Source organism: Carcharhinus amblyrhynchos, chromosome 29 (genome assembly GCF_965287045.1).
Source record: "Carcharhinus amblyrhynchos chromosome 29, sCarAmb.v2.hapA, whole genome shotgun sequence".
NCBI classification, from domain to species: Eukaryota; Metazoa; Chordata; class Chondrichthyes; order Carcharhiniformes; family Carcharhinidae; genus Carcharhinus; species Carcharhinus amblyrhynchos.
The window spans coordinates 33,626,447-33,646,009 of NC_137352.1; the positions used below are offsets into that span (position 1 = coordinate 33,626,447).

Sequence of the window (19,563 nt, forward strand, 5' to 3'; positions counted from 1 at the left end):
TTTCCTAGCACTCAGTCAACTTCATATCCATGTATCACTGTTCCTTTTATTCCATGCCTTCAACTTTACTCACAAGCCTATTTGTGGCACTTCTCAGAAAGCTTTTAGAAGTCCACATGCACCACATCAACCACAGCACAAAAGTAAAATGCTGGATAGAGTCACGTCAGGCAACATCTATGGACAGTAAATGCTGTTAATGTTTCTTGTCAATGTCCTTTCGTCAGAAGTGAAGATAATAGAAATGCAATAGCTTTTAAGTGACAGGGGAGGGATGGAGAGCAGAAACAAAAACACCATGAAAGGATGGAGGGTAGGGAAGATCAAATGACAAAAGTTTCAACATCTAAAAGGCAAAGAGAATAGTAATGGATGTAGTAAAGAAACAAAAAATGTATCTAGATGAGGTGTGAATGGCTGGAAAGCAGCTATCTGAATGCGATGTGAAGGAATAAAGGAATAAGAAAAACCCAATCCAGCAAAAAAACAAAATGGAGTTAGATTATGATCTAAAATTGTTAAACTCAATGCTGAGTCCAGAAGGCTGGATACTGCCAAGGCAAAAGATATGGGGTAGTTTGTTGAGCTTGTGGTTGCGTTTCACTGAAATACTGCAGCAGCTAAGGACAGAAAGGTGGGAGTAAGGCGATGAATTGAAATAGCAAGTAACAGATAACTCAGGATCAAGCTTACACACTGAACCTCATTGTAGAGACGATCACATTGTGATCATGCTCATCAGCTACCTCTGCGCCCTCATCAAAAACTTCAATCAAAACTTCAAACATGATGAGCCTTTAAAAAATCCACTCTGGCTTTCGCTAATTAACCCACACTTGTCTAAGTGTTAATTTTGTCCGGATTATCATTGAGTTTAGTCAGACTGTGAATAAAACTGTAGCTGCTACATTTATGCTTATGTTCTTTCTTGAATGAACATTTGTACTAAGGCATCAACCTGTTCCTCTGGCAGGGCTGACACCTTTATTAAACTGTTTGTGATGCAATTGGAACAAATCTTTATCTGGAGAAGACAAACTGGGGCAGCATTGAAAGCTCTGGGATTTAAGTGATGCTGGAATAGTCGACAGTTATGGCATTCACTCTCTCAAAGATATTTGGTCAGGTCAGGAGCAGTGATGCATTGAACTTCTACTGGTGCACGTTGGGACACTGAGGAAACTCTGATGCACACACGGAAAGTTTAAATTTCCAATGGACTGATTTGGGCTGCTTCAGATATCCTTTACACTGAGCTCAGAATCAGAGACTTGGGGCTAGGCACTTACTACTTAACCGGATATTTACCCAGAATTATGACACTGTTTAATCTCTGGTACAATTTAGCTGAGTCAAAGTGTAACCCACTCACGACCCTCGCTCCCCGATTCAATTAATCCCCGTTAAAACCTCCACAATTACACCCTCCCCAAACTCCCCAACTCGATTACCGAACCTGTGTACACAACCACCAAATTCACAACCCAACTGCCCACAGCCTGATCCAACTACATACCACCTAATCCAACTACATACCACCTAATCCAACTACCACAGCCCCCACCTTTCCAACCCATCACACCGCCACTGCCGCACCCCCCCCCCCCCCCCCCACATGATTCACTAAATCCTTCAAAAGACTTGAGACCTTTAAAAACTTAAATATGGTAGCTGATGTTATAAAAACAGCATTGCTCCTCTTGGCAAGGTTTCACCTGGTTTACTGCGCTGGGGCTTCTTTGTTCCAGCTTGGATTGAAAGCCCCAGCTGAAAGTGAGCAAATCAGAATATGAACAGTTCTTTTCTGATAGCAGAAACTAATAAACACAAAATGACACAATTTTCTGACTTGGGAGATGAGCAGTCTACTGATAAACGTTCAGATAAAAGTTAAAATTTAAGGTATGGCTTTCTTAAAGACTTGATTTCTCCCATAGGATTTTTGCAATTTTCTACCTTTAAGTGGATTGCAGTTAATATCTAAGCTATGAATACATCCAAAGATTGCCAAGTAATCTTTATCATTCATGACTGGCCAATAAGTTTCTGACATTTCTAGTTTTTAATTATGGTGTGAAATTTGGTAATCTTTTGATCAAAGCAACAGATGTAAAAAGACTCAAGCCAGTGGCCACTGCTGCTTCCAATTCAGCCACAAATTAACTATCTTGTTTCCTCATAACACCGCAGCAGGTACCTAGAGTCATAGAAGTTTACAACATGGAAACATGCCCTTCAGCCCAACTTGTCCATGCCACCCTTTAAGCCCCTAAGCTAATCCAATTGCTTGCATTTGGCTCATATCTTTCTTTACCCATCTTACCCATGTAACTATCTAAACGCTTTTTAAAAGACAACATGGTACCTGTCTTTACTACTAGCTCCAGCAGCTTGTTCCAGACACTCATCACCCTGTGTGTGAAAAAATTGACCCTCTCGACACTTTTGTATCTCTTCCCTCTCATCTTAAACCTATGCCCTCTAGTTTCAGTCTCTCCTACTTTTGGGAAAATATACTGACTAAAATATATACCTGACATCAAATAACAACAGGGTTCAGGAAGTGCACAAGTACTACAAGGTACGAGAGGATTGTTAAACAGAATGTCACAAATAATTATTTCACGTACACAATCTGACCCAGTTACTACAAAGGTCAGACAACAATCACCCTTCTACTCACATGTTACTCACATGGTTACAGCACTGGCTCAGCAAGCAGAGGTTGAGAGTTCAAATTTCACCATGGCTAATTGTGAAATTGGATTCAAAACATCTGATGGTGATGTTCTGTCCAGCAATGATGATTACAGCCTATGATTCATTGCCTAATAAGTAGTAGGAAAAGAACACAACACCCTTCCCTACCCAGTCTGGCCTACACATATTTCCATTTCCACAGCATGTGGTCGGTCCAGCAAGCCAGTGACTAAACACAAGCAGCAGAACAGAGGATGATTTCAGTTCAAACAAGGTAGTAAGGTAGTACAGTGAAAGGAACCTCAGCATCCATCACCAATTTGTTTAAAAAAGTCATTCTACTTAATAATAAAAGATGCAATTGCTGTGTTTTCGTTAATATATGAATAATTAGAGGCATCATTTGGTTAAGTGGAGCATCCTTGAGAGGAAGCAGTGACTTTGGATCAAATCATTCCACCTGTGGGATTTTTCTCATCTGATATTTGTATCTTTTGCAGTTTATGCTCCTAATCAAGGTCAGTTATGGCTAAGTGGTGCATTCTCACCTCGGAGTGCAAAGACCTAGGTTCAAGCCTCACTCCATACACCTCTGTATACAATCTAGGTTGACAAACAGAAGGTGTGCTGCACTGTTGGAGATGCTGTCTTTCAGATGACCAAGGCACTGTCTGCCCCTTAGGTGAATTTAAAATTCCTTACAATAATATTCAGAAGAGATGGGAGGCTCACCCTTTGTCCTTGCCAGCATTTACTCCAAGGACAGGTTACCTGGTCATTTATCTCACTGTTATTTGTGCACCATGACCGTACACAAATTGACTGCCTCCTCTTCTACATTACAACAATAACCACACTTTAAAAGCACTTAATTAGCTGAAAGCATTTTGGGACATTTATGAAAGGCACTATATGAATGCAAGTTCTTTCAATTTATTACTTTAACATTATAGCAGTTATAGCCGTATTGCTCTCCCATTGCTGCATTAAATAGAAGGAGCCAAGCATAGTCCAATACAATGCAAATGCAGCGCCTCAAACTTACTACAAGGTTCAGCTGCTTGCCCCTGCAAGAGCAATGCACTGCACTATATTATTAAGAGACTGGCACCTAGTGGAAATGCATTGGCAAAGAGCAGCATATGCTATCCCAGCTAGCAAAAGACAGCCACCTGGCATAAATGATTTTACAAAAATGTGTTTTGACCAAAGTTAACCAGTCATCTGGCATTTTCAGTTTCTGAGCAACGGAGATGTATACGGACAATCTTTTGTTTAAAAAAACCATTTGGCCATAAAGGCATCAACCTGAATATAAGCAGCAATCACAGCACTCACTCCTTGCCAAAGCTAAGTGTAAACTGAATCTAATAATCAATTCTTTCAATTCAAAGTCAAACAAACACCTGATCAACTGCAGTACAACTACACAGAATACAGCAGCCATACGTGGGTTAAATCAGGAAGTAGAGGTCCCTCATAATCATTAGGAAAGAAGGTCGTACTAATAGCCACACAATGCAAATTATGATCCTTTACGGGGAATATCCAACTCTAATTGGGCAGGATGCTTTGATAAAGGCAGACATGTGTGTGAACCTTTTTGTATGGGATGGGTTGTGAGAATTTTAACGACTGTCAAAAAAAGGGCTGTTTAAGATGGAAGAACGTTGGGAAGCTTGGGACACGAGTTCTCCAGCAAATTTTATTGGGAACAAGATAACAGAGCAGAAAATGTAACATATCAAATAAGCCACCTTCTCAATAATTCAGCTCATCAAAATATTGGATAGTCCTGCCATGCAAACCCCCAGGAAAGTGTACGGTTCAATTCCCAAGCAATGTTTATGTCAATCATAGAATCCTACAGTGCGGAAGGAGGCCATTCAGCCCATTGAGTCTGCATCAACCACAGTCCCACCCAGGCCATATTCCCATAACCTCAAGCATTTACTCTAGCTAGTCTCCCTGACACTAAGGGGCAATTTAGCATGGCAAATCCACTTATATCTTTGGACTATGGGAGGATACCAGGTTAAAGTCCAACAAGTTTATTTGATAGGAAACACCACAACCTTTCGGAATGCTGTTCCTTCGTCAGGTGAGTGGAGAGTTCTGATCAGAAACAGGGCACATAAAAGCACACACGGTTTATAGAATACTGGTTACAATGTGAGTCTTTACAGCTAATCTGCTATTCAAGTCTTAAAGGTGCAGACAGTGTGAGTGGAGATAGCATTAAGCATAGGTTAAAGAGATGTCTATCGTCTCCAGACAGGACAGTAAGTGAGATGTTGCAAGTTCAGTTAAGTCATAGGGGTTACAAATAGTGTGACATGAACCCAAGAACTTGCCTGAACTTGCAACATCACACTTACTGTTCTGTCTGGAGACAATACACATCTCTTTAACTTATGCTTAATGCTATCTCCACTCACACTGTCTGCACCTTTAAGACTTGAATAGCAGATTAGCTGTAAAGGCTCACATTCTAATCAGTGTTCTGTAAACTGTGTGTGCCTTTATACGCCCTGTTTGTGATCAGGGCTCTCCAATCACCTGACGAAGGAACAGCATTCCGAAAGCTTGTGGCGTTTACTATCAAATAAACCTGCTGGACTTTAACCTGGTGTTATGAGACTTCTTACTGTGTTTATCCCAGTCCAACGCTGGCATCTCCACATCAGGCCTCAATGAGGACAGTGATAGAGGCATTATAATTCGAAACAGCATTCCTGAATAAAGATGGGGATAACAGCCAATGGCCCAAATCCTGATCATTATTGAAGGCAAAGATAAAGCTGCCATAGTCCCAGATGAGGGACTACTAAGGAGAGAGCTGACTGGTGCTGATTTAAACTGAGGTTCACCACACCTCAGGCGAGGGGTAAGGTTAAGAAGCAGGGTCTACATGAATGACCTCAGCTAATACAAGAATTGAAGCCACACTGTTGGCTAGAATAGTATATATAGAAAGGCCTTTTTGCTAAATGTGCAAATGTGAAAAGGATATGTCTCAGGGTTGGACAGCTCATTCATTAACTGCGCGCAAAAACAAAGACTTTGTCATTTAAGCAAAGTATTGGAAGGTCCAAGGATTTGGGGTGGCACAATGGTTAGCACTGCTGCCTCACAGATCAGGGACCCAGGTTCAATTTCCGGCTTGGGACACTGTCTGTGTGTAGTTTGCACATTCGCCCTGTCTCTGCATGGGTTTCCTCCAGGTGCTCTGGTTTCCTTCCACAATCCAAAGATGTGAGGGTTAGGTTGATTACATAAGAACATAAGAAATAGGAGCAGGAGTAGGCCAACTAGCCCTTCGAGCCTGCCCCGCCATTCAATAAGATCATGGCTGATCTATCTTGGCTCAGTTCCACATTCCCGCCCTCTCCCCATAACCCTTAATCCCCTCTCTTATCAAAAACCCATCAACCCGCGTCTTAAAAATATTCAGCGAGGTAGCCTCCACCACTTCAATGGGCAGAGAATTCCAGAGATTCACCACCCTTTGAGTGAAGAAGTTCCTCCTCAACTCCGTTCTAAACCGCCCCCCCTTTATCTTGAGGCTGTGCCCCCTAGTCCTACGACCCTTTCTGAGCGGGAAGAGTCTCTCCACCTCTATCCTATCCATCCCATTCATCATCTTATACGTCTCAATGAGATCTCCCCTCATTCTTCTAAACTCTAACGAGTACAAGCCTAATTTATTCAGCCTCTCCTCATAGCTCAACCCCCTCAACTCTGGCATCAGCCTAGTAAACCTCCTCTGCACTCCCTCCAAGGCCAAAATATCCTTGCGTAAGTACGGCGCCCAAAACTGCACACAGTACTCCAGCTGCGGCCTCACCAATGCCCTATACAGCCGCAGCAAGACCTCCCTACTTTTATATTCAATCCCCCTCACGATGAAGGCCAGCATCCCATTCGCCTTCCTGACCACCTGCTGCACCTGCAGGCTGGGTTTTTGCGACTCATGCACAAGGACCCCGAGGTCCCTCTGCACCGTCGCCTGCTGCAGTTTTTCTCCACATAAGTAATAATCCTTCCTACCATTATTCCTACCAAAGTGGACCACCTTGCACTTGCCAACATTAAATTCCATTTGCCATTTCCTGGCCCATTCGCCCAGCCTATCTTGATCCTTCTGTAGACTCTCACCACCCTCCGCACAATTTGCCTTTCCACCAATTTTGGTGTCATCAGCAAATTTCGACACCCTATACTCGGTTCCCTCCTCCAGATCATCTATATAAATGGTAAATAGCTGAGGCCCCAGCACCGACCTCTGGGGCACTCCACTAGTCACCATCCGCCAATCCGAATAGCACCCATTGACCCCCACTCTCTGCCTCCCATTTGACAACCAGTCCTCTATCCACGCTAACACCCTACCCCCAACTCCATGCCCCCTTACCTTCTGCAATAACCTCTTGTGAGGTACCTTGTCAAACGCCTTCTGAAAATCAAGAAAGACCACATCCACCGGCTCTCCTCTATCCACCGCCCTAGGCACATCCTCATAGAACTCCAGTTAGCCATGCTAACTTGCCCCTTAGTGTCAGGGGGACTAAATAATGTAAATATATGGGGCTATGAGAATAGGGCCTGGGTGGGACTGTGTTTGGTGCAAACTTGATGGACCGAATGGCCTCTTTCTGCACTATAGAAGTATACGATCCATGATTGTACTCCAAGATGGAAAGGGCTATACAAAATTGGCAGATGAGGAGGTAAAGGAGAAAGAGAGACAAATAGGTACTCCTTCCTCGGTCCATTCCTTGGATTAATTGCATATAATTTATATCAATATCCTGTGAGGTGATAGTTATGGTCACAATCCTGGGCTGTGGCTAAGGTTTGGTTAATGATATGACTCTATTATCCAGGAGATCCTGTATATATCACTGCTTACATTCCCAGTAAAGACACAGGTCTCCAGCACTGCCTGTTGTTGGCAAAACTTTATTTTTAAAGCAGAGTTCTGACATTTCAGGGGTTAAAGTGTGTTACTGGTCCTCAATTCCTGTTCCACAGAACATACTTTAACTGGCTCAGAATCAAAAGAATGCCAACGATTTAGGATTCAGCTGACTGGCTTATTACTCCCAAGGTACGAGCGTGGGTGGGGAGGAGGCTGCAGCTCATTACTTGTAAAGCAACGTGTGAGCAGACTCTAGGAATCAACAGATGATCTTTGCACGATTTGAGAGATGACTGTAGCGTGTGGAGGCGAGGGATGAACAGAGACAGGATGATGTCTGACAGTTTATCAGTGAAGGGAGTTCATGAAAAAAATGGGTAAAATGTTCATTAGGGCACTGGGCAAAGTTTTGTGCTTTTGTTCAGGTCTGCAATTCTGCCTCATTCATTTGGATGAGAGCTCGGTGATGATGTGATTTCAACAGATTGCAAAATGTGATCAAACAGAAAGCACAATCCAGCCCCTATTTCTTTCAGTACTATCAGGTAAAGCTAATGTGCAGGTACAGTCTGTGATTAGCAAAGTAAATGGAATGTTGTCATTTATTGCAGGGGGAATGGAATATAAAAGTAGAGCTGTTTTGTTGCAGTTGAACAGTTGGTGAGACAACATCTAAAGCACTTTGTACAGTTTTGGTCTCATTTGAAAAGAATAGCAGTGTGTTAGAAGCAGTTCAGAGAAGGTTCCCTTGACTTAATACCTGGATTGGGGGTTTTCTTACGAGTAAATGATTCCATTTAGGAGTGGCACAGTGGTTAGCACTGCTGCCTCACAGCACCAGGGTCCTGGGTTTGATTCCTGGCTTGGGTCCCTGTCTATGTGGAATTTGCACATTCTCCCCGTGTCTGTGTGGGTTTCCTCCAGATGCTCCAGTTTCCTTCCATAGTCCAAAAGATGTGCGGGTTAGGTGGACTGGCTATGCTAAATTGCCAGGGGAACTGGTCAGGGTAAATACATGGGGTTATGGGGATAGGCCTGGGTGGAATTGTGGTCAGCACAGACTCAGTGGGTCAAATGGCTTCTTTCTGCACTGTAGTATTCTATGATTCTATAAAGGCTGTACAGACTAGTCATTTGTCCTCTCGAGTGTAGAAGATTGAGAGGTAATTGTATTAAAACACATGAATTCTGAGATGTTTCTGCGGGAGAGATCAAAACAGTAAAAAAACGGGGCCTGGGAAGATGAGAATAAATTTTTTCCAAGGGTGACGAATTTTTGCAACTCCAAAGAGCAATGGAAACAGGGTCAATTAATAGCTTTAAGGCAGAGGTAGTTAGATTCTGAATGAACAAGAGTCAAAGGTTATTGAGGGTTGGCAGAACAAGAAGTTGAGGCGACAATCAGATCAGTCACGATTTATTAATGGCAAAGTAGGCTCAAGGAGCCGAATGGCCTACCCTGCTCCTAATTCATATATTCGTATAATATCAACACAGCCTAAATTTCAGATTTGGAAAAACAGCATATAACACTATATAACTGTGTTCAGACAGGACAGGGAACTTTACCCCTTCTCTAAAACTGATGCACATTTCACAGATGTGCTGCACATTCCAAATAAAAATTGATTTGCTGAGAAGAAAAATAATTTTAGCAAATTAACCAGGAGTTATGTTACAAACTGCAGCAACATTCTGCAGGTTGAGCCCTGAGTCAGCAGAACAACCAATCACAGAAACTATCACATTCTCATTCCCCAGAATGAGTCACTGGAGAGTAAACAGTAGAAAGAAACCCTGGCTAACTTTTCCCATCCCTAGCCCAGATGCTTGAAACTAACTAAACTGGTCCAACCAGATAACACAACTCAGCAGAAACCAGGAATCCAAGCTGCAGTTTCCATGTCTGCATGACCATGAATCACACTGGATGGTGTCATCACCAACACACTTTTGAAGATATCTCCAAACAAGGAAACTGAACTCTTTCACAGCTTCTGCATGCCGAGGTCCAGCAGACAATGTATAAATATCAGCAGAAGAGATGGTGGAACTGGCCACGATATGCAGCATCAAATACATGGAACACTGCAGGAAATAAATCACTCCATAATGATTGACTTAAAAACATAAAATGATGGAAACATTCAGCAATTAGTGGAAATATAGTAGAGATAATTTTTCAATTGGAATCAAGATCATTTCCAAGCCCTGACTCCACATGACAGCCAATGCAATTTTCAGTGGGCTAGCCAATTAGTGGCCAGATGGCCCAATCACCATCCAATCAGTGATGGCAGGAGGGATGATGCAATGGGGGTGAGGCAATGGGAGCGGGACATGGGCCTGATCTGAAGGATTAGTGGCAGCCAATTATTGCAGACATGGAGCTGAAGAACAGAAGAGAGGCTTCCGAGCAAGGGAAGCCTTGTGATTTTGAGACATCTTTCTAGAGGTTCTTCTGGAGGTGTTGGCTGACAGCAGCTCACTCATTTCCCACAGAGAGGCAGGTGGAGGCCAGTCAGCCTGAAAACGCAGGTACGACAGGAGTGGGTACAATACAGCTTCTGAAGGCTGGCAAACAATGCAGTGCTTAGTTACACAACTCTAATACTGTAATAACTAGCTCAACCCTGAGCTAAGCAACCTAAGGCCCATAGAGCTCAAGAATATTAAAAAGATCTGAACCCTGGAGTACTATTGAACGAATAAGTATCAAACCACAGTCCCTTGCGGAGGAGGCAGTAATGCTGACAATGAAATAACGCACATCTAACCCACTGGCAGTGGTCAAAGAGGGCAATATAATCCCAATTCTCATGCACTTGACCGTGAGGAAAAAATAAACTCACAACTTGAGAATTCATTCAGAAGGTGGAATGTTCCTTCTAACAATTCTAATGTTAATGAAGGAGGCCCCTGATGTTCGCACAGTGATGATTCGTCAGGAAGTTAGTGTTTGTGTGATGTTCGTCTGTCCAACAGAGTGAAAATATCTTCCCAGCTCCAGCTGATGGGGTTACAGTTCCCTCCTCCTCAGATTCATTCATTTCTATAAAAAAAACTTGCAATGGAACACTGCAAATCTGCCTAAGCAAATATTGAAATAGGTAAGTTTTTTCAGCCAGTTTATGTCTCCAGCAGTTGTGGAGCAGGGAAAGCAAGGCAGAAAAAAATGACATTGTTGTCCTCTTGAATGGAAATGGAAGCAATCAAGCCAGCAACTTCATATCGGTCAGCCACTCTCCAGCTGCACAATAACCCTCATTTTGGGTGCGGCCTCGTATGTATTTAGAATGGGTGAGACAGGTTCAGCAATACAACATGGAGGAAGTCAGACAGTCCCAGGGCAAGAAAGACACAGCCATGCTCAGCTGAACAATGGTGCAGAGCTTTGGATAGGAATCACAAGATCTGCTGTCCTGATGCAGCAAAAGGAGATGAATGCCAGAGTTCTCTGGGGGCACTGTGGAGTCGTGAGCAGAGATTGGGTCAGTTCATTCATAATATATGGCCCAGTATGTCTCAGTTACGAGCTCATCAACTCAGAGTGACCAATCTCTTAAAAAGTCACATATGGCATCATACTGAGTGAGTGCAGGAACAATACAGGCACAGATTTCATAACTCACTCTGTACCATTGACTGGTCACTGGCACTAATAGCACAAAGATGCATGGAATAGATGCCAGAGGTGCCCCAGCTAGTGGTTCCCTCAGACGTTCAAGGACTCATGAAAGGGCTGAGACATGCAATGATGAGATGGAGGCAGCCACCCCTCAAGGACATGATTATCACTGACCATTCCTTTTGACCGTCAGACTGCAGCACCATCAATGCAGGAAGGCCCTACCATTCCATGCATTGACATTGATGAGGTGAGCAGCCTGTAATGGTGCTCACACTGTCACTGCAGCAACAAGGACAACCCCACAGGCAACTTGCTGGATCAACACACCCATAGTAACGAGAGCTGGGGCTGACAAATCAATAGTCTCATTTTATGGCTCACTATGGTGACTTGTTATGGATGTGGTCAGTTCAAATTACTCAATGCAATTGAAAGGTCAATTATTAGACCCAACCTTGTAAGATTTAATGATGCACATGGACGTTGAAGTGTTAGCTAAAGTGTTGCAGCAACTGGAACTCTCTAGTCAATGCGGGAAATAGTGGAAACTCTTAGTAGAAACATTCCAGTCAGAAAGAATATATCTATGATACAGATGTGCTATTCATGACTAATCAAGCAATTTAAGTATGATATCAAATTAGCAAGTGAGCTAAAAATTGGCAGGTGAGCAAAAGCTTGGAAATGGAGTGCAATGTAGGGAAATGCGAGGTTGTTAATTTTAGTGGGAATAGAAAAGCAGATTATTTAAAAAGAGAGAAACAATGCTGCAGTACAGAAGGACCTGGGAGTCCTTCTGGAAAGACTGTTACCTCTTGTGGGTAAGTCCCAGAACTTGGGGTACTATTTTAAAAATAAATAGTCACCCTTTTAGGATAGAGATGAGAATTATCTTGTCTCAGAGGACTGTGCAGCTTGAGGGTAGTGGAGGCAGGGTCACTGAATATTTCTAAAGGTGCAGGCCTAAGCATCTAGGCACACACACACACACACAAAAACAGATTAGCTATGATCTTATTGAATGGCAGAGCAGGCTTGAGGGGTAGAATGGTCTACTTCTGCTCCTAATTCATATATTTGTTTGAATCACAAAATATTAGCATGCTGGTACAGTAAGTACTTTGAGATACTGGCCTTTATTGCAACGGAAATGGAGTGTAAAAATTGGGAAGTCTTGCTGCAATTGTAAAAGGCACTGATAAGGCAATACCTGGTGTACTGCTTACTTGAGTCTGCCTGTTTAAGGAGGGTTATAATTCCATGGACACAGTTCAGAGAAACTACACTAGGTTGATCCCTTGGGATGAAAGGGTCATTTTATGAGGAAAGATGGCACAGATTGGGCTTATATTCATTTGAGTTCAGAATGAGAGGTGATTTCATTGAAACACAAGGTTAAAGAAAGCTTCACTGGATAGATACTGAAAGGATGTTTCCTCCTGTGGAGAAAGCTTAACTAGGGGGCATGGTTTCAAAATAAGGAGTCTCCCATTTAAGATAGAGACAAAGAGTAATTTCTTCTCTCAGAAGATCTCTAATCTTTGGATTCTCGAAGTGAAGAATGGGTAATTGAAAACATGCAAGGTTGAGTTAAACAGATTTTTGATTTGCAGAGGAGACAAGTGTAGGAAAATGCAGTTAAGGTCACAATGATCAGACTTAATGTTACTAACTGGGACAGCAGGCTCAGGATGTCACGTGAATTACTCTTGCTCCTATTACTTATGTTCTTGTACGCTTCTGGAGGGCCATGACATGAATTGTACAGCAGGACACAAAAGTGTGATAGAGGACAGCCCACACCACTTAGTGATGCAAACTTGTGATCTCACCTGTGTCTAGTTGTACCACTTCAAACAAACAAAAATTCCAACATTTCAAGTCCATGACCTTTCATCCAGCATCTCCTGCATCTAAAATGTTAACTCTCCAAAGATGCTCAGTTTTTCTAGCATTTTCTGTTTATATTTCAGATTTCAATACTCAGTATTTTACCTTTGTGTAGGTGATTGACTGTTTGACCATTATCAACTTTTGGTCATCTTTTCTGTCCCCTTTCTTTTCATTTGGTTTCACTTTCTTCATCAGATCATGCTTCTGCAAAGCATTTTGGGACACTCAAAGGTGCCATATAAACAGAAGTGGTTGTTGTTGTAACTAACATGTTGCACATCCACAAACATCGATAGACAAAAATCCAACAGCAGCTTTCAGAGAAAGATATATCCTCAAGGCAGCAAAATAGAGAAGTAAATCTAGTCTCTAGCAGTTTCCGGTCTTCAGACTTCAGCGGCAGGAAACTCTGCAGCTTCCAAAACAGCAACACTCAGACATCAGAATATCCAACTCAAGAGAGGGGAAAAAAGAGAAACTGCCCACTCTCAACTCCAAACAGAATCTGAAAACAGCTACTAAACTGGAATTCTCTGTAAAAGCTTAGCTGTCTCCAGGCATATGACCTGACCTGTCAATCACCCCAGTCAAACTCTACTCTGCAATCCCAGGAGAACACTGCAATAGTTGAGATTAAAACAAATATGCTATCAATTATACTGCTTCCGTAATAACAGAGGATACCGGTTGTTAACAAAACAGCACTGAAAAATTGTCAAGGACTGCTAAAAACATCCTGCAGAAAAACACAATTAAAATACATTTCTTAAAGGCACAGTATCATCACATCTCTCTCCTTCAGAAACAAAGGGGTATCAACATTCAAAGATGGCTTCACTTTTCAAAACATTTTAGTTTCATGCTGTTAGTACTCTAATATATACATTTTATAAAATCGAGGTGTACAAGATTATGAGAGACATGGGCAGAGTTGATATGGAGCAGCTGTTCCCCTTGAAGGGCCAGTCACTAGAGGACATATATTCAAAGCGAGGACCAGAGGATTTTAAGGGGGATGTGAGGAAAACCTTTTTAATCCAGAGGGTGGTGACAGCCTGGAATGCGCTGCCTGGGAGGGTGGTAGAGATGGGCTGCCTCACATCCTTTAAAAAGTATCTGGAGGAGCACTTGGTACATCATAACATTCAGTGCTGTGGGCCAAGTGATGACAGATGGGATTAGGTGGCAATTCAAGTGTTCCAAATGAGTCAGAGTGGAATCAATGGGCCAAACAGCCTCTTGTGTGCTACACAATTCTATGATTTATTACAGTAATAAGTGATTTATTACAATAATAAGTGAAAAGGTCCCAGCAACAAACATGACTGCAAAGGCTTTAACTGGAATTCAATCATGAGTTATGTTCATCAGGAAATTGGAAGGGGGCGTGACGGTGGAGGCGAACGGTGGGGGTGGAAGAAAAAATTGGGAGATAGTGGTGGAGACCCTGGATGAACAACAAGGTTTTATTGCAAGTACAATTAAAGATACCAGGATATCTGACTAGCACAGTGCCAACCATGAATGAATGCCACAATCCATACTTCGACTCAAATATAAATCTAAAGTAGCATCTCGTTTCAGGGTTGTTGGTTTGAGAATCACTGATCTGTGCACTGCAAAGATCACAGTGTCAACACCTCACAACCTGCCAGAGTGCTGTCCAAGGGTAGGCCTGCTCCTTACTAGCTGGCTGCCATATCCCTATTCCTGTAACTATAGCTTTTTAAGTAGAACTTGTTGGTGGTAAGGTTGTTGAGCTACAATCTTTCCACCGTTTCAATGCACCAAGAAGCTTTTTAAACTTTTGGTGCCACTGCTACTGTTCCAACTCATTTTAATTTTAAACATAACACCCTCAAGACACAACCACCAAAAAATATTAAACTAATTGAGGGATTGAGTTTAGGAGTCGGGAGGTAATGCTGCAACTTTATAAGTCCCTTGTCAGGCCCCACTTGGAGTACTGTGCGCAGTTCTGGTCACCTCACTATAGGAAGGACATGGAAGCTATTGAAAGGGTACAGAGGAGATTAACAAGGATGTTGCCTGGATTGGGAGGCATGCCTTATAAAGATAGGTTGAGGGAGTGGGACTCTTCTCCCTGGAAAGGCGTAGGTTGAGAGGCGACCTGATAGAGGTTTATAAAATGTTGAGAGGAATAGATAGGGTGGATTCTCAGAGGCTAATTCCCTGGCTTGAAATGGTCGCTACGAGGGGACACAGATTTAAGGTGCAGGGAACCAAGTACAGAGGTAATGTTAGGGGTAAGTTTTTCACTCAGAGGGTGGTGAGTGAATGGAATCGGCTGCCGTCAGTGGTGGTGGAGGCGAATTCGCTGGGGTCTTTTAAAAGACTTCTGGATGAGTATATGGGATTTAATGGGATTGGGGGTTATAGATAGGTCTATGGATTGGTAGGTATTGATGTGATCGGCGCAACTTGTGGGCCGAAGGGCCTGTTTGTGCTGTAGTGTTCTATGTTCTATGTAAACTAATATTAATAGAACATAGAAAAATACAGCACAAACAGGCCCTTCGGCCCACAAGTTGCGCTGAACATATCTCTACCTACTAGGCTTATCTATAACCCTCAATCCTACTAACTCCCATGTACTCATCCAGAAGTCTCTTAAAAAACCCTATCAAATCCATCTCCGCCACCACCGCCAGCAGCCGATTCCTCGTACCCACCACCTTCTGAGTGAAAAACTTAACCCTGACATCTCCTCTGTACCTACTCCCCAGCACCCTAAACCTGTGGCAGCCATTTCAGCCCTGGGAAAAAGCCTCTCAGAATCCACCCGATCAATACCTCTCAACAACTTATACACCTCTATCAGGTCACCTCTCATCCTTCGTCTCTCCAAGGTGAAAAGGCCGAGCTCTCCCAACCTATCCTCAAAAGGCAACATCCTTGTAAATCTCCTCTGCACCCTTTCAATGGCTTCCACATCCTTCCTGTAATGAGGCGACCAGAACTGGTCCACGAATTAATGTCCGATGTATCATAACAACTGCTATTCACCACCAATATCCTTAGGAGAGGAAGTTCACAGCTTCAATAGGTTTTATCATCCCTACTCACCGCATGTAGCAGTATTTACAATAACAAAGATCAAAGGTGTGACCTAAACCCTCATTTTTGAGCACAGCATTTATTTAACAAATGTGTAATTGTTTAGTCTTAAGTTCAAGTAAATATTCCAGTTACTACAGTTGTACCAGCACAGACCCTAGATTGAGGATGGTCCCAGAGAGACGTAGATGTGACTGATAAATCCCTGCTGCAGTGCCAAAATCTCCAGCATTTCCTGCACATGTTCAGGCTCGAAGCAGCTGTACACACACACTGGCAAGTAATTTGCAAAGGAAGCAGTTTGTCTGGTTAACAGCACAGTTTCAAGGCAGATCAGATGTTGGTTATGGTGCACTGAGCTTTCCTTCCACTCCTGTTCAAACTGGTTTCACAGTCCACCAAACAATTAGCTTTAAGACAAACTAGCCAGTCAAGCTCACATGCGTAAATTGCATTCTCTGTCATTTCTTATTACAGCCAAGAAAAATATTGGTCAGCATATCAGCATGAAGTAAAAGGACATGTAACGACCTGAGCAACAAAAGTCAGAAGTCAATAATGCTGCACGGAAGGCACACTACACAACATTTCTTCCATTCGGTTGCTCCCAGGAGCCAGCTTGATTACATACCAGTGGATTCAAAGCTGCATCAATCCAAATACAAACAATATGTTGTGCACCTTCTCTTTATGTAGAAGCATGTACAACACAGCTTACACACCCGGTACCTGAATCTAGTTCTAGTGTATCCAATACTCGAAAGCTCCTCACTGTCACATTTGGCTGCACACACTGCATAGTTACATCACCAGAGTCCAACCGGAAGCAGCTTTCAACTCTGTTCCCTGGTTACACACACACACACAAAGTTAATCCACAAGCAGCACTTACCTCACTGCTTGAAGAGTAATGCTACGGCACCCGAACCCGCATCACTGAAGGCATGCTGCACAGGCAGATCCCATAATATTAAAGAACTCAAAAAACTCTAATACATTTATCCTTAAGTGATTTCAATCCATCTTAAAGCTGCAGTTATTGCAAAATGCTACAGACACACTGACTTGTGCAACATCACAAAACAACACTAATCGATGATGCCACATAGTGGCAGAATACACAGCTATGCCTGTGATTCCAATACAAACTTCCTGTCACAATCACAATCATAGGCATTACATGAGAAGATCTGAGAGGCATGCAACGTTGAGTCAATTACTCACCTAAAGAAGCTGCCACTCATCCTTCCAGACACTTAACAGGATAAAAATAAAATTGACTGTTGCATCCCATCTGTTCAGGGAAGATCGTGAATACTTTGAAATCTAAATGAATGTAATTGTGACTTCTATAATGTTAAAAGGAGTAACTGAGCTGTTAAGTAAAGTCCAGATTCAATTAACTAGCAACAGTCACCACAGTTTGGTGCTCCATGTGGCTGCAACATGCAGATCTGGAAAGAGATAACCAGGCAGAGTCCCTGTTCCTGACTCCATTCCACAGATCTGTGCTGTATGTGTAGCTGTGGGGAGACCTGGGTGAGACAGGATCAATCTCAGCTATAAACAATAAAAGTGCTTGCTGAGACTCAGTGTTGAAGAGTGAGCACTTGGCTAAAACGTGACGAGGAACTACTAATGTCTTGGAACTGTATCCCAGCAATGGAGGAGAAACTGCAGGCAAAAATTCAGTTTCTGGATACCACTTTCTTGTTCTGATATAACTTTTAAAGTATTGGAAAAACTCTGGATCAATTACATGCAACTACTTCTCACAAGCAGCTCCATTTTGCACTCTCGATACAGCCTCAAAGTATCCCATCCTTTTCTAATCTACAAAATACTGAAAACCAATCTGAGCCTTAACCATAACGCCAAGGCCAAAACTCAATCTTCAAGAGAAACATTGATAAACGGATTTTCAACAATAAATATCTTTAGTTACAAACTGTACATCTGGTCAATTGAAACTCTCTATTTCAATAAGACACTTCACTCCCTATATGAGGAGAAACCTGTTCCAGCCACTGATTATTCCACACCTCTCTGACTTGAAAGGCACAGCCTCAAGATAAAGGGGGGGGGTGGTTTAGAACAGAGTTGAGGAGGAACTTCTTCACTCAAAGGGTGGTGAATCTCTAGAATTCTCTGCCCGTTGGAGTGGTGGAGGCTGCCTCGCTAAATATATTTAAGACGCGGGTTGATAGGTTTTTGATAGGCAAGGGGATTAAGGGTTATGGGGAGAGGGCGGGAATGTGGAACTGAGACACGACGGATCAGCCATGATCTTACTGAATGGCGGGGCAGGCTCGAAGGGCTAGATGGCCTACTCCTGCTCCTATTTCTTATGTTCTTATGAAATGTGACATAATACATTAAAAGTTTCACATAAATAAAAGAATTGCAATTATATAGCATCTTTCACAGCCTGACGGCATTCCAAAGCATTCCCCAGCTAAGTAAGCGTCTTTGATAATGTAGTTACAGTTGTATTGAAATAAATCCCCTACCTTCTTTGATCTTTTATACTTGAGGGTTAATGGAGCCTCTGTTTAACACCACAGCTGAAGAGCAGTGCAGTATTCCCTATGTAAATACAAGGTTAAACAACAGAGAATCTAATAACAAAACCAAGGATCCTACCAAAATCTTAATGATATGGGGGGACACTTCACTACTGACGAGGGGTTCAGGCCAAGACCCTCACAGCAGCTATCAGGACCCTGAAAGTCCTCTTAACATCCTGTTAGATGTTAGGAAGAGTAGGAGAGCCATCCCACAGACTAGTCAAGCAACAGCCCAACATAATGATACCCACTGAATCATACCTTATCAACACTGTCTCAGAGAGTAACATTCTGGGAATAACACTGACCAGAAACTGAATTGGCCGACCATCTAAATACTCTGGCTATAACAGCAGTCAGAGGCTACGAATCGTGCAACATGTAACCCACCTCCTGACTCCTCAAAGTCTGTCCACCATCTATAAAGGCACAAGTCAGCAGTGTGATGGAATACTGTCCACTTGCCTTCAACAATCTACTTATCACAGATGCATCTATCCATGATAGTATCAGCAGGAGTGACCACCAAACATTCCTTGTGCAGGCAAGTCCTGCTTTCACAGTCAGGATACCCTCTATCATGTTGCATGGCACTACCACTGTGCGAAACAGGATTGACTCCAGATGGACTGAGGAGCTCAAAATGGATTCCTCAATGAGATGCTGTGTGTCACTGTAACCTCATGGCCCAGCATACCCCCATTCGGCCATTACCATCACACTAGGAATCAACCATAGTTCAATGAAGAGTACAGGAGGGCATGTCAGTAGCA

At 42.7% G+C, this 19,563-nt stretch overlaps 1 protein-coding gene across 3 annotated transcripts in view; it reads right to left on the bottom strand.

The window, feature by feature from the left end:
* Positions 1-19,563, bottom strand: part of arhgap32b (Rho GTPase activating protein 32b) — a 529,550-nt gene that overhangs the window by 425,629 nt on the left and 84,358 nt on the right. Inside the window, exon 1 of one of the 3 annotated variants that reach the window (XM_080214855.1) lies at positions 16,855-16,942. The exons of the other annotated variants lie outside the window; for them this stretch is intronic. The gene's annotated coding sequence lies outside the window, so the exon portion shown is untranslated. Of the gene's footprint in view, positions 1-16,854; positions 16,943-19,563 lie in introns of those variants that run through there. 3 annotated transcript variants of the gene reach the window in all.